General features: G+C 44.3%; 1 protein-coding gene across 2 annotated transcripts in view; it reads right to left on the minus strand.

The window, feature by feature from the left end:
* YES1 (YES proto-oncogene 1, Src family tyrosine kinase) overlaps positions 1-16,621 on the minus strand; it is a 68,892-nt gene extending 52,271 nt beyond the window's left edge. The window contains exon 1 of one of the 2 annotated variants that reach the window (XM_075826372.1): positions 16,285-16,621. The gene's annotated coding sequence lies outside the window, so the exon portion shown is untranslated. Of the gene's footprint in view, positions 1-15,968; positions 16,077-16,284 lie in introns of those variants that run through there. The other variant, XM_075826373.1, reaches the window with a different exon arrangement.
* Between the last annotated feature and the right edge of the window lie 314 nt (positions 16,622-16,935).

Here is a 16,935-nt window from a genome sequence, read left to right on the forward strand (position 1 = left end):
AATCGGCAGCCCCTTCTCTCGATCAGTGCAGGATAGAGAGAAGGGGCAGCTTTTTCCGTAATAAAAGTAAATACATACTTACCCAGCCGTTGTCTTGGTGACACGTCCCTCTCTTGACATCCAGTCCGACCTCCCTGGATGACGCGGGAGTCCATGTGACCGCTGCAGGCAGTGATTGGCCTGTGATTGGCTGTAGCGGTCACATGGGCTGTAACGTCATCCCGGGAGGCCGGACTGGAGGAAGAAGCAGGGAGTTCTGGGTAAGTATGAACGTCTTTTTTTTACAGCTTTATCTATATTGTGATCGGTAGCCACTGTCCAGGGTGCTGAAAGAGTTACTGCTGATCGTTTAACTCTTTCAGCACCCTGGACAGTGACTATACACTGACGTCGCCTAGCAACGCTCCCGTAATTACGGGTGCACACACGTAGTCACCCGCAATTACGGGAGCCCCATAGACTTCTATGTGCCTGCCCGTGCCGTAATTACGGCCTAAAATAGGACATGCTCTATATTTTTCAACGGCACGGGCACCTTCCCGTAAGCATACGGGGAGGTACCAGTGGCCAATAGAAGTCTATGGGCCCATAATTACGGGCCATAATTACGGCCCGTGATTACAGGCATTTTTACGTTTGTGTGCATGGGGCCTAACTTGAAGTAAAAGCATTTCAGAGTTATTACCACAAAGGCACAAGTCAGATTTAAAGGCGAATGTGGCGCGAATTAAACTTTTTTTTTTTAAGTAAGTTACTTATTTCTATTATATTTTTACGTTTTTTTTGCTGTATTTTTTTTTTCTTCCACATGGTGGAAAGTATTAAAAATTAAATAATAATTTGACATGTTTTCCTATGTTGGCTACCAGAGGGTGCACTTCCCAGAATTACAGCAAGGTGTATAAGGCAAAGCAACCTGACTCAAATGCTAAGAAGTCTGGCTGCCATTTTGGGCGTGATTCTGCAGCTGGCAGAAGCTATAGGACACATCAAAAGGCTAAGGGTATGTTCACACGCTTACTAAACAAAGGGAAACCAGCTCCTGATTTAACGCGTTTTTGGCGTCGTTTTTAACAGCTGTTTTTGGAGCTCTTTTTCTATAGAGTCGATGAAAAACGGCTCCAAAAACGTCCCAAGAAGTGATATGCACTTCTTTTTGGCGGGCGTCTTTTTACGTGCCGTTTTTAAAAAACGGCACGTAAAAAGCGCCCCGTCGGAACAGAACGCCGTATTTTCCATTGAAACCAATGGGCAGATGTTTGTAGGTGTTCTGCTTCCGATTTTCGGGACATTTACGGCCCGAAAAACGGCTGAAAACACTGCGTGTGAACCCTTAGAGTGATGAAAGTGAAGTGAACTACACAGACACACACTCAGCTCTACTACACAGCCACAGTCAGCACGGCTACATACACACACTCAGCTCTACTACATCTGACACAGTACAGAGTACGTCTGCGCAGTACAGAGCCAGATAGCAGAGGCAATGGACGGCTGCCGTTCATTGTGCCCTATGCCCTGTAGCTGCCATATTCCATCTCTGTATGTGTCGTTAATCGACACATAGAGATGAAAAAAAAATGGCAGCCCCCATAAAGTAAAAAGTATTAATACATTAAAAAGTAGAAAGTGACAACACTAATAAATACATTTTTTGTTTACACTATATTAAAAGCAATATAATTAACCCCTTAATGACCGGGCCATTTTGCACATTAATGACCAAGGATTATTTTTTGTTTTTTCATGGTCGCATTCCAAGAGTCGTAACTTTTTTTTTATTCCGTCGACATAGCCGTATAAGGGCTTGTTTTTTGCGGGACGAGTTGTATTTTGTAATTGTACCATTTTTAGAGGCTTATAATATATTGATTAACTTTTATTAACTTTATTTTAGGAGAGTATTGAAAATAAACAGCTATTACAGCATTGATTTTCACGTTATAAATTTACGCCGTTTACTTTATTCTATGGGTCGGCACGATTACGGGGATACCAAATATGTAAGGGTTTTATATGTTTTCCTACGTTTGCACAATGAAAAGCCTTTTAGAAAAAAATTACTTGTTTTTGCATCGCCGCATTCCAAGAGCTGTAACGTTTTTATTTTTCCGTCAATGTGGCCGTATGGGGGCTTGATTTTTGCGGGCCAAAGTGTAGTTTTCATTAGTGCTATTTTGGGGTACATAGGACTTATAGATTAATTTTTATTTAATTTTTTTATGGGGGGGAATGGGAGAAAAGAGAAATTTGCCGTAGTTTTTTGCATTTTTTTTGGACGCCGTTCATCCGGCGGTTTAAGTAATGTGTTCATTTTATTGTTCAAGTCGTTACGATCGCGGGGATACCTTATATGTGTATGTGTGATTTGTTTTGACACTTTCACTAAATAAAACCAACTTGGGCAAAAAAAGTCGTTTTATTTGATTTTCACTGTAATTATTATTTCTTTTTTTTTCACCAACTTTATTTAACTGATTGACATATTTTTTTTTAGTCCCACCAGGGGACTTCACTATGCGATCTGCCGATCGCATATATAATGCTTTGGTATACTTCGTATACCAAAGCATTATTGCCGGTCAGTGTAAAACTGACAGGCAACCTGTTAGGTCATGCCTCCGGCATCGCCTAACAGGCAGATGCTGAAGGCAGACCTGGGGGTCTTTGTTAGACCCCCCGCTGCCATGGAAACCCGACGGCGACCCGCGATTTGTTTGCGGGGGCGCCGATGGGGTGACAGAGGGAGCTCCCTCCCTCTGTCAAACACATTAGATGCCGCTGTCACTATTGACAGCGGCATTTAATGGGTTAAACTGCCGGAATCGGAGCGCGCTTCGATTCCGGCAGTTGCAGCAGGAGCCAGGCTGAGTATAACAGCCGTGCTCCTGCCGCTGATCGCGTGGGTACAGTCTCAGTACCCGCGCCATCACAGGACGGATATATCCGTCCTCCTGCGCGAACTAGCAGCTGCTGAGGACGGATATATCCGTCCTTCGGCGTTAAGAGGTTAAAAAAAATTAAAAAATATCATGACAACTTCCCTTTAAAAGACGGGGCTGCATCTTGAAGTCCAAAAAAGCCAAATGCACACTGTGTGTATTGCATGGGGATTTGCCGCAGCGGAATCCTGTGCGGAGACGCCGCAGCGGAATCCTGTGCGGAAAAATAGAAGTGTTCTGCAGCATGTCAATTTATGCTGCGTGTTCTGTGAGGAGATGATGCGTGTTTGGCCCATAGACTTCAACGGGGAGCAGAAATTCTGCAACAGATTTATGTTGCTGCGGTTGTTTTTACTGTGTTTCCGTTGCGGAAACTCTGTAAAAAACACTGGAAATTCGCAGGTGCACATAGACTTTTGTTATAGCAAAGTATGAGGGTATGTTCACACGAGGGCGTCCGTAACGACTGAAATTACGGGGATGTAATTTCAGCCGTAACGGCATGTGCAGGCGCTTGAACGCCGTGTCAATTACGGACGTAATTGGCGCTGCTATTCATTGGAGTCAATGAATAACGGCCAAAGAAGTGACAGGTCACTTCTTTGACGCGGGCGTCTATTTACGCGCCGTCATTTGACAGCGGCGCTATTTTCGGACGTAATTCGTGCCAAAAACGCCCGAATTACGTACCCTAACACTACCCTAACACTACATCCGCTGCGTTTCCGCAGCAATATGAGCAGGAAAAACTATTTGATGCGGATTTCTGTGACAGATTTACCAGCGATTTTCTAGAGATCTGCATCTAGAAAATCTACAGTGTATCCTGTGTGTGGGAACATACCCTTAGGGCTTGTACACACGTAGCGGAATTGCTGAGTTTTTTCCGCCAGGAAATGCTGACAGAAAAAAAGCAGCAGAATACAGTAGCAGCAAAGTGGATGAGATTGAACAAATCTCATCCACACGCTGCATAAATACAGACTGGAAAAAACGCTCAGAAATTGACCGGCGGTGTAAAAATAGATTCCGCAGCATGTCAATTGTATATGCGTAAAAGCTGCTTATTTGTTGCAGGAATTCCCCATTGAATTCAATGGGAAGCTAAATCCCCCAACAGCAGTTGTTGCATTTTTATGCTATACTAAGGCCTCATGCACACGACCGTAGCAGTGTGCACGGCTGTGATTTTCGGGTCGGCCGGCTGCGGACTGTCAGCCTCGGGCCGCCCGCAAATCGTAGGACATGCACATGGTCGCCGTCATTGTTTTCAATGAGCCCGGACCGCAGAAGACGGCCGTAATAGGACATGCCGATTCTTTCTGCGGTGCGGGTTCCCGGGCCTTGCAAAAGACTGCAAAAACTACGGTCGTGTGCATGGCCCCATAGAAATGAATGGGGCCGCAGTTCTCCCGTGGATTTTCGGGGGAATTGCGGCTGCAAAAACACGTTCGTGTGAATGTGGCCTTACACCGAAGTTTGTGTTCCTTCCTCCAGCGCAGCCTCCTGTGATGACGTTTCATCCCATGTGACCGCTGCAGCCAATCACAGACTGTAGCGGCGGTCACATGAGATGATATGTCATCCCAGGAGGCCAGCCTGCTAGCAGGCTAAGTGCTGCAGTTTTTCACAGCGGACGTTCCGGACGAAAAATGACACCACATTTTGGTGCGCTTTTCCGCCCGGAATTCCCTGCGGCGCACAGGGCGGATATTCTGCGTGCTTCTACACAGCGTATCCACCCTGTGTGAACTTGGCCGTAATGTGGGTTTTCTACAACAAATTCTGCAATGTTTGCATGTAGCCCAAGGGGTTAACAAGCATCAGTTTGAATGTCTATTGTCTTTTTCAATCAGTCTGGAGAAGGAGGAAGGAAGTTCTGGAATCTGCAGTTTCCCGAGATTTCCAAGTGCACCTCTGCCTACATGCCTTCTATTACTAATAGTATAAAGACAGAGGCAAACCTGCTTATTGCTCCCTGAGACAACGTGTATGATGACCAGTGTGTATTTATATTTACTATGGGACAAAGATTTGTTAGAAAATTCTGTAATCCATGTGTATGGGTAAAGCATTTGACAATGGAGTAATTAAAAAAAAATAAATATATATATATATATATATATATATATATATATATATATATATATATATAATGAGTAAGAGACGTGACAAAAACTTTGCGTGGAGTTGAAAGCCGCAACTTCTGTTCCTGGCCAATTAACACCCCCCCCCCCCTCACCATTGGGATCAATGTCGATCGATCATGGTGCCACCAAAGGGAGGAGTCTCCCATAACCAGCATCGCTAGGATTCACTGCGCGTGTCCCCATTCCAGTGATTCTGGAGGTTGGACCCCACAAATCTAACAATCATCTATGCTGTAGAGAGGTTACATAGTTACATAGTTAGTACGGCTGAAAAAAGACACATGTCCATCAAGTTCAACCAAGGGAAGGGAAAAGGGAAGGAAAAATTTCTACACATAGGAGCTAATATTTTTTTGTTCTAGGAAATTATCTAACCCTTTTTTAAAGCCATCTACTGTCCCTGCTGTGACCAGCTCCTGCGGTAGACTATTCCATAGATTCACAGTTCTCACTGTAAAGAAGCCTTGTCGCCTCTGCAGCTTGAACCTTTTTTTCTCCAGACGGAGGGAGTGCCCCCTTGTTTTTTGAGGGGGTTTTACAAGGAACAGGATTTCACCATATTTTTTGTATGTGCCATTAATATATTTATATAAGTTAATCATGTCCCCCCTTAGTCGTCTTTTTTCAAGGCTAAATAGGTTTAATTCCTTCAATCTTTCCTCATAACTTAAATTCTCCATGCCCCTAATTAGCTTCGTTGCTCTTCTTTGTATTTTTTCCAACTCCAGGGCATCCTTTCTATGAACTGGAGCCCAGAACTGAACTGCATATTCTAGATGAGGCCTCACTAATGCTTTGTAAAGTGGTAATATTACATCCCTGTCCCGCGAGTCCATGCCTCTTTTAATACACGACAATATCCTGCTGGCCTTTGAAGCAGCTGATTGACACTGCATGCTGTTATTGAGTTTATGATTTACAAGTACACCCAGATCCTTCTCAACAAGTGAATCCGCCAGTGTAGCTCCCCCTAGGACATATGATGCATGCAGGTTGTTGGTACCCAGATGCATAACTTTACATTTATCTACATTAAACTTCATCTGCCAAGTGGACGCCCAAACACTTAGTTTGTTTAAATCTGCCTGTAATTCATGAACATCTTCCATAGTCTGAACTATATTGCATAGCTTGGTGTCATCTGCAAAAATAGAAATAGTGCTATTAATCCCATCCTCTATATCATTAATAAATAAGTTGAATAATAGGGGTCCCAGCACTGAACCCTGGGGTACACCACTTATTACCGGGGACCATTCAGAGAAGGAATCATTGACCACAACTCTCTGGATACGGTCCTTGAGCCAATTCTCAATCCAATTACAAACTATATTTTCTAAACCTATAGTCCGTAATTTACCCATTAGGCGTCTATGGGGGACAGTGTCAAATGCCTTTGCAAAGGTGATAAATACTTGAGAAAACCCCTTTAAGCACAAACATTAGCGTAAAAAAACAAAAAGACTTAAAAGGGAAGGTGTCAATTTTTTTTTTTTTAGCATATTGCTTTTAATATGATATTAACATAAATTTTATTTGTGTTCTCATGTTCTACTTTTTACATTGTTCTTCCTTATACTTCTCTATGGGGGCTGCCATTTTTTTTTTTCATCTCTATGTGTTGAGAGAGAGTGTCTACCCCAAATTTGCAGCATAAAGCAATGAGGTTGCTTTACCACATTGACCATGCTGCAATTTTGGGAACTGCTCCCACTAGTGGCCAGCACATGGAAATGTTAGAAATTATAATCCAATTTCTAATATTTCCTGAATTGTTTAAATAAAAAAAATTTCTAGCGACACATTCCCTTTTAGTGACCGTAGCCAAACGGAAAGAAAGAAAACAAAAACACCACACACCATTCAAACAAAGCAGGAACAAACTGCTGCGTCCGAGCAAAGAATAAACAGAGCCCGAACGGAAACACAAGGACAAAGCTACAACATAAACAAGGTGTAACCAACGTTTCTCAGAAGTTCATGGCGAGAAACATTCGTTAATCTAGAGAGATATGAAAAGAAATCTGCCTTTGGTCTGTTACATTTAGACTCGCATAAAACAGAACATTTAATCCGTCAGCACGGAAAATTGTACCAATAGCAAGCAGGAAACCGATCAGGAACTCCACACCCTGCCGGGGAGAGGGACATCTTGTCCTGTCACTGCAGGAAATAACCAGCTGACTAAATATTCATACATACCAGTGTTATTTGTGGCCCACCTCCGTTCTTTCAAAGTACATACTGCCATGACATACATCGACTATACCCACATTTCATGGGAGACACCCCGATCAGCACTTTGGGGGAACATTTACGGCTAGAAGTTCAACATTGCAGCTTCTGACTGGGCACCTGTAGAAATGTTCAGCGGTCGCCAGTTCTTGCTACGAGTACAGTGCTAGTCTAGATGGAAGGGGTAATCCATTTCCTGTGCAGGTACGGGCATAGCTGCGTGGCATATCCCTGCGACAGTTTACTGTAGGTGCGTAGCCCAAGGCCTCAACAGTGAATAGATTTAATCTAAATGACAATAGTCCTGCCCTTGTAAAATATAATCCAAGCTCTAGCCCTGGCTAGATAATGACGGAGGGGTGATTATCCAGGAAAGGCAATTAAGGGGATGTACGGGCCAAAACTGGGCAAAAAAAATGAAAATTGAGCTTTTGCTCAGAGTTGGCAAGGCTCCCAACCACATCCACTTTTCTCTAGCAAATGTCCCTTCTATATTCTCCTTCTTTGACATAAATGAACCATCTGTTTCCTCCATCACCATACGTAGACCAGTTTACTCCAAAAAAAAAAATAATAATATAAAAAATAAATAAAAATATCCTTCATAGATTCGTCAAATCAGGGAATAAAACAGATAAAAGCCACACGACTGGCATAAAACCTATTAAAAGCAGTATACCTATAAAACCTCTAGAGGATAACCAGTAAAATCAGTAGCCAAGTATATAGTGTCTTCCCACAGCGTGCTACGCTGTTTCCATAGCTCCCTAGTTCAGATACCGTGTAGCTTGCTGTGCTCCACCGTTTCCGTAACTTCCATGCCAGTTCCAAAAACGCACTCAACTGTTTATGGAAAACCCGACCACCTCGTCACACAGTGGCCGGAGCCGTAGGTCGGGGGACCCTGTTAGAGACAGATGCTGGTCCCACCTCTAGGATCCGCACCTATCAGACATTTATGGCATATCCTGTGGATATGCCATAAATGTCGGAGATGGGAATACCCCTTTAACCCTTTATAGCTGTACATGTCACATTTACAAACATTGAGTCCTTCAATGCCAAATACCTACAATTGACAGATCATAAATGCTCTGGTGAACGTTCTCTACCATTTACACGAGTCAGCAACAAGAACATGTCAGAGACATTTGTGGTACATGAAACTCAGAATATATCAAAAGGTACCAGTGTTAAGGCCATGTTCACACATTCAGATTCCACACCTAAATCCTCAAATACATTTACATTCAGCATCCAAAGCAAGCGAATAAGGTATTTTATATAAAAATCTGCAGATGCTCATTTGCCAGGATTCTGGACGGAAAAGCTGCCGATTAGCCCCACTAAATTACAATGGGACTAACCCACATACAAATGCGCTGTGGAGAAATCCCAAGTGTCCCTTACGGATTTCTGCTGCTTATCGGATTTGCCCATGGCCAAACCTGAATGTGTGAACATACCCTGAGGGCACACACAAACTCAAAAACTTCTGAAAATATGGAGCGGTTTTCAAGGGAAAACCACTCCTGATTTTCAGACTTGTTTTTTAAGCCACTCGCTTTTTTGGAGCATGAAAAACGGCTCCAAAAACGGCTGAAGAAATGACATGCACTCCTTTTTTGCGGCCGTTATTTTACACAGCCGTTTTGAAAAACGGCCGTGAAAAAACACCCCCCTTGGAACAGAACGCTGTTTTTCCCATTGAAATCAATATGCAGATGTTTGGAGGCGTTCTGCTTCCGATTTTTTCAGCCGTTTTTCGGGAAGTTTACGCCCCGAAACAATGGATGAAAACACTCCGTGTGAACATACCCTAAGGCTACAATGAGCAGCATCTATACATTATTGTATATGTAATACAACACAAATGTTGGTTTTTAGAATGTTATATTATTCAGCCACTGTCCGGCTTGGCGCATATTGTAGCAATAGTCATATGCAGTAAAGCAGCTTCAGGGAGTTTTTTATTTTTATTTTGGTTCATTCAAAAGAACACCAAAAATTACCAGGAAAAACATGTAACATTAAACCAACAACGTGCGGAATTGAAGAAATTCCAGGAACCAAGTCCCCAATGTGCCTAGAAACGTGAGGGTTTTCTTTTGATGAGTATGAAAATGCTTAGGCTGAACGCACACGTTGCGAACGGATTTTCATGAGGCAAATCCAGAGCGTAATACAGTACCAACAAAGTAAACGAGCTGTCAAGAAATCTCATCTACATAGTGCAGATTTTTTTCTTTGCGTAAATTGACCGGTGGTGCGTATTTTAAAATTCGCAGCATGTCAATTTATCGTGCGTCTCCGCTTGCAAATTGTATCTGACTAGTTTCGAAGAAAAACACACCAAAATACGCAGCATAAAACCGCACCCATTTCCACATCAAAATGTAAATACTGCACCTGCAAAAATGCATTAAAAAAACCGCACTGCAGTTTCAGTTGCGGAATTACATGCATACACCTGCGGTTTTGTTGCAGATTCTCCGCATCAAATTACACAACGTGTGCACAAAGCCTAAGGGTATGTTCACACGCAGTGAGCAAAAACGTCTGAACTTACGGAGCCGTTTTCAGGAGAAAACAGCTCCAGAATTTCAGACGTTTTTACAAGTGCACGCGTTTTTCGCGGCGTCTTTTATGGACGTAATTGGAGCTGGTTTTCATTGGAGTCAATGAAAAACGGCTCCAATTACGTCCCAAGAAGTGTCCTGCACTTCTTTGACGCGGCCGTAATTTTACACGCCGTCTTTTGACTACGACGCGTAAAATGACAGCTCGTCTGCACAGATCATCGTAAGACCCATTGCAAGCAATGGGCAGATGTTTGCCGACGTATTGGAGCCGTATTTTCAGGCGTAAAAGACCTCCATTACGTCTGAAAAGAGGTCACCTGCACATACCCTTAATGTTGCTCCGATAAAGCCAAATTGGTTCCTTCTTTGCTTTGTTGAAATGAACAATAACCAGCTGCACCTCCATCATGTACCTGTCAGGTGTTTTTACCTAAAGTAGAAATTCAATATGGGTACCAACGTCTCAGTATCAGACCCAAGATGTATTACCAATAAATATTTTCCCATAAGAACTCACCTTCAAAGAGTCTGCCCAGGAACAAGAACTTAGCACTGAAATGTGAGCAGTCAGGAATGTGAATGATGTGGAGCCTACACCTGTATATAGTCTGCTTTAGTAGAACCACACACATCAAAACACTATACAGTGACCCGAGACAAGAAGGAACTGAATACCAAGGTTTAGAAATACTACTACTATATAGCCATGCTGACCAATATGTCCACCATTACACCTCCTGTCAGCCAGTTTTCCCAGACTCTTCTGCAACAAATGTGCCTGTAATGTCTCAATACATTCTCCTCCTGCTAGGTTACAATCCCTGGAAGAGCTGTAAGGGTATATTCACACAAGGTGGATACGCCAAGTTAAAGCACACAGCGTATCCACTAGGGATGCATCAAAACTTCGATACTGTTTCGATACCGTGCACCCTAAAACGGTTCAATACCGTTATTTCATGTATATCGATACTAAGCTATGCGTCCACACAGCTTAGCATTGTAACACATACATTTTGTTAGAGCGGGGCTGTGTGATACAGTCATTGCCCCGCGCCCGAGTCCTGACAAGTGCGCACGTGGTCAGCATGATTTGTTGCGACCAGCACTGCACTGAAGACAGAACATGGTGGCTGCAAACTGAAAAACACTCCCATGTTGTCTTCAGTGCCTGCGCCGCCACTCATTAGTGCAGTGCCAGCAGCATCACCCCATGCTGATCGCTCGCGTGTCGCTGTGTAAAACTCGACAGGTCCTATACTTGGCCGTTTTTCGAGCATCGCAAACCCATTGAAGTCAATAGGTGCGTGAAAATCACGCGCAGCACACGGAAGCACTTGCGCGTGAATCGCGCAACTGTAGATCAAGAAATGAAGGAAAAAATAAAACCACTTCCTTAGTTTCTTTTTCTAAACATTAAAACCGCGTGTCATAAGGATGGCATATGCGTTAAAATCACACAGCAAATACTTATGACACACGGAAGCGCGCGCAAAACGCACACGGTCATGTGAATAAGGCCTTATTGTGAGGCACGAGGTGTGATGAATTTTGAACCTCCATGTGCGTCACATTAATAGTAATTAACCCTATAATGTTCCTCACACATTAACCCAATTTTGTCCATTACGACTGAGGAACATGATGGGGTTAATTACTATTAATGTGAGGCACATGGAGGTTCAAAATTCATCACACCGCGCGCCTCATCAGAAAATAGAAGAATTTTTTTCTTATTACTGTTGGCAAAGTATCGTTTTGGTATCGAGTATCACAATACTACACAAAGTATCGGTATCGAAGTCCAAAGTCTGGTATCGTGACAACCCTAGTATCCACACTGGTCGCTGCAGGGAATTCCAGCCGAAAAACCGCACCAAACTGCACGTTAAAAAAAAAAGTTTCGGACTTGCCCGAAAGCCATGGCAAAGCGTCCCTCTGCCGTCATACAGCCCAGCCTCCTGGGATAACGTTTCATCCCAGGTGACCGCTGCAGCCTGTGCTTTGTCCAGGCCGGCCAATAAGCACAGAATTCTGGGTAAGTATATAAAAAAAAAAGTTTCTCCGAGTTGAGATTTGTTCAAATCTTATCAAATCCGTTGCGGAAAACCCCCAGTATTTATGCGGTGTGTGAACCCGGCCTAATAGTGGACACATTGGGCGCCACCTAGTTGTATCAGAAGTTCTTTTAAAAGGGGACACATTTCATAACAACCCATAACCGAAGAAGCCCCCACTTGGGGACTCCCTATTAACCAGGGCAAAGAGCAGATCTCACTTAAGAAGGGCTGGCCCAGCCATGTATTACATGTTTGGCCACTGACTTCAATGAGATTAGGAGCCTGATCCCAGATGATCAGATCACCACCGCAAAGGCTTCCGCAAGAAAGAGGAATGTCCCCTTCAAGACTAAAAAAAAAAAAAAGCAAAACTTAAACACTTCAGTGATTTTTTTTTTTTTTTATGTGACAGTATTTAGATATAAAAATAAATAATGAATAATTGAGAGGACAAGTGACAGGTTGGGACATTAACTCCACATCTTCACTTGCATTTACTCAATTTTCTAAAATCTAAGTGAAGGTTCAGCAGAGGTAAACCCTGATACAAGTCAGTCGCACCTCAGTGTATACACAACCATGTTCACGCTGTCCTCTTCAATCATCCGGTAAGACTCGGAGAAGAAAGAAGCCACTGAGTCCTTCCAAACAGTTGTTCTCAGCCGTCATCAGACAGGACAGCACAGCGTTTGTATGGAAGGATGTGAGAGGAGGAGGAGGATGATGATGATGGGGGGGGGGGGGGGCTGTGAATGGATTCTTCCTCCTCCTTCTCTAGGACTTTCCATGTGGAAGAGGGTCAGAAGCAGGATTACAGGATTTATTTCCTCTTCCAACAGGCAACACTATTAACCTCTTAAGGGCCATTAGCAAAACCCCAGGTAGCCTTCTAGCGTAACACGAGGCCTTATACCTTTATAATAACATGGCTGAAATATCAGAGCACGTGCAGTTTACTAGAGCAGCACATGTATCAGTATGAGGGTATGTTCACACGCCCGATTTACGGACGTAATTCAGCCGTTTTACGCCGAAAAAACGGCTCCAAACATCGGTGCTCTGTGCAGACGGGCTTTTTTTTTTTTACGCGTCGCTGTCAAAAGACGGTGCGTAAAAAGACGCCCGCCTCAAAGAAGTGCATGTCACTTCTTGGGACGTAATTGGAGCCGTTTTTCATTGACTCCAATGAAGTCCGTAAAAGACGCCGCGAAAGACGCGTGCACTTGTCAAAACGTCGGAAATTCAGGAGCTGTTTTCGCCTGAAAACAGCTCCGTAATTTCAGACGTAATTGGCGTTGCAGTGTGAACATACCCGAAGGCTTTATTCACACGGTAGTATGAGCAGTTTATTTACAAGTAACGGATTTGTTGTGCAAATATCCCGCAGTAAATTCACAGAAAACCAGAGGAAGATCCGCAGCAAATAGTGTGTAATTCATTGCGGATTTTCATCAATCAAATGCATTGTATTTCAATTCGGAAATTCGGCAATAAATACACCAACATCATGCAGCAGAAAACGACAGGTCAATTTCCGGACTGAAATTTTCCGCAGCACGTGGATGAGATTTAGACAAATCTCATCCAATTTTTTGGTACTGTAAGAAGTTGTGGAATTTTCGTCCACAATTACGAATGGAAATGATGCGGCTATTACACAATGTGTGAACAAGGCCCTGTAACAGGAATAATGGAGAACATTCGTTTTTGGTAAAAAAGGGACATGGGCTTCATAAATATGTTAGTCAACCCACCATACATGCCAGTGCACGTGGGATAGAGATGCTGCGGGTACGGGCATGGAAAACCCACATCGGATTAGAGTCAAAGCCACGTGGTCGACATTTGAATAACTCTCATCCAGATGCGATAGAACATTTACCACATGGAAATCCAAGAATGCTGCTCTTCAAATTGAAGTATGTTAATTCTGCTCTGGTTGTTCACAGCGGATTTGACCCTTTTTAATGTAAAAGAGGTGAAATCCGCGAACCAAACAAGGGCATTTTGTTGCGGAAATCCACTACTTGCGTGGGTGCCCTTATACCAGACTAGTGTTATAGCTGTACTGATAAGTCTCCACTAAAGTATTCCTAGGCTACAAAAGGTTCACGACAGAAGCCACGATGCTCTGCTGGATTCATCACATAATGAAGACCGCCAGCCCCCATTGACTGTCATTTTGACAGCAAGAACAGCACTGCTACCATGCATACAGTATGTGAATAGAGCCTTTGGCCAAGGCCTTATTCACACAAACGTATGTCTTGGACAGTACACGGACCCATACAATTCAAAGGGGCTAATCATACATCAGTATTCCTTTTTTTCATAGAGCGTGTCTCCGTTGCGAGAAACTCTTAGGGTATGTTCACATGGCAGCGTCCGTAACGGCCGAAATTACGGGGCTGTTTCCAGGAGAAAACAGCCCCGTCATCTCAGCCGTAACGGCATGTGCAGGCGCTTGAACGCCGCGTCCATTATGGACGTAACTGGAGCTGGTTTTCCATGGAAGACGGCTCCATTTACGTCTGAAGAAGTGAAATGACACTTCTATGGCGCGGGCGTCTATTTACGCGCCGTCTTTTGACAGCGGCGCGTAAATATACGCCTCGTGTGAACAGAAACGTCAGCCCATTGCTTTCAATGGGCAGATGTTTGTCAACGCTATCGAGGCGCATTTTCAGGCGTAATTCGGGGGTTAATACGCCTGAATTACGTCCGTAAATAGGCCGTGTGAACATACCCTTAGTATGTCATATTCTGCGGAGCCAGACTCCACCACTAAAGTCTATAGGTGTGAAAAAAACAAAAAAAACGGACAGCACACGGACGACATTCATGTGGTGTCTTTTTTTTTTTTTTACAGATAAGTTGCAAGAGCAGAAAAAAAAAACAAACAAAAAGTAAAACCAGAAAGTGCTTAGAGGTAAAAAAAATAAAATAAATGGATGATAAAAACAGATGACACATGGAAACCGCACTGACGCAACACACACATTCAGACGCATGAAAAACGTTTTGTTTTTGGAATACACATATCGGACACACTCGTGTGAATAAGGCCTAAGAAAATATATATATATATATATATATATATATATAGCCATATGGATAACAAGCAAGCAGGTTTTTGAACCCCAATCTACACCACATATAGGGGGGCATGTTGTGTGTGCCATAGTGGTGGGTAGGCAGGAGCCATGTGACGTGGCCTTCGCAAAGAGATGGTTCTGGGTGGGTTTTACTGTATGTCAAAGGGAACCTATCACCAGCATTTCACCTACTGAACACTACTCAAAAATTATTTACCCACTACCAGGTATTGCTGGTTTAATGGTGAACGCCGATGACCAGTTCCCTTTAAAGACACGTAGCGGCCCGTCATGCTGTTTTAGGCCATATTCACACGCCATGGATTTTGCATGAAAATCCGTGGCTGAAGCTCAGATTTCTGCCGTGAATTGCTCACCAGATTGGATGAGCCCAATTGTAATCTGTGCCTTTTCAGCAATAACGAGCAGGCTGTTGATTTTAAAATCTTTTTTTTTTTTTGTTATTCCCCTTGGATATGAATGGGGTATAAAATACATAGTACGAGCAGTTAGGTTGTCAGGTTTTAGGCACAGTATACAGAACGTGTGAACATGGCCTTATCACTCACTCAACTGCACCAATTTGAACTCAAACCGCACGGACAGAGGCTGCAACATGTCTAAACCCAAACAGAAGTAGTGGAAAACCTCCATCAATGGCACTTGGTGCCGCTAGAAAGTCATGGCCCCTTTTAGTGACTTCTTGTCATGTGGGTAAAGAGTCAGTGACCAGGACTCCATTGTCTCCTCCATGTGTCACCCGGTCGTGCCAGCGGGGATAATAAAGGAGCCTGTATGCAGAGACATGGCAGCAGCAGGCAGGAGCCGGGATATATCGGCATGCCCGGCCTGCAGCATATCATAGTACAGGGCAGGCCTCGGTCACAGGGTCTATACCACATACCGAGCCAAACTTGTAAGCGGGCACGCAACTTGGTCTGAAGTTCTGCCCAGCAGCCACATTCCCCCTCCAGGCCGGTGACACCTCGGTGAGTCACCGGCCACAGCGCACGGCTGCTCTCCTGAGGGCTGGAGCAGGAAGGAAGAGCCGGGAATGGGTGGGATGCGTGGCCTAGTCTCGGGATTTCCCGATCCCAGCACAATAGCATAGGGAGAACAGCGGAGGATCGCACACATAGAAAACAGCGCTGTACCCACGGCCGTCATACGTGTAGTCAGGATACGGGGAGCTGGCCGGGGTGGGGGCGCTCTGCTCTTACCTGGATCTCCTCCGAGCCCCTCACATAAGTTACTTGCTCCTCAGAGGGATGATGCGGGAGCGCGTCCTCCTCACTCTCTGAGGGACACAGCGGCCATGGGAAGCGGAGGGTCAGGGCGGCAATCACTCCATGTCGGTCATGAAGCCCTGGGCCGTGCACTTTGATCTCTTCCCTCCTCCTGCAGGAATCAGAGGATAACACATCCAGGGTCCGGTCCTGTGATCTCTCCCACCCTCCCCACAGCGGCTCTCCAGTCCAGGGGGCGGGACGGAGGAGGAGGAGAGATGGAGGACGTGGAGGATGAGTCGCTGGAGTGGCGGGGAAGCGCTGCACAACACATACGAGGTGTAACTTGCCGGCTGTAGTGGTAGTGTGGATCCTCCTCCTGTGCTTGCTTTTCTCCCAGCTCTGAGGGGAAGAGAAGGAAGGGCGGCAATGCTGGAGATAAAGCGTGTGCCCCGCAACATGGCTGCCTGCATGTTGTTACCTCAGGGAAGGGGGAAATACCTACAGCTTCGCCACACAGTCCATACCAGTCACCTGCTGTGCCCCGGGCTATACATCCTGATATCAGCTGGGCTCACATCATATGAAGTGGAATAAAATATATACAGTATTTACAGTGGTATAGACAGTATACTGACATTATAT

This window comes from Rhinoderma darwinii, chromosome 5 (assembly GCF_050947455.1).
Source record: "Rhinoderma darwinii isolate aRhiDar2 chromosome 5, aRhiDar2.hap1, whole genome shotgun sequence".
In the NCBI taxonomy this organism is placed as follows: domain Eukaryota; kingdom Metazoa; phylum Chordata; class Amphibia; order Anura; family Rhinodermatidae; genus Rhinoderma; species Rhinoderma darwinii.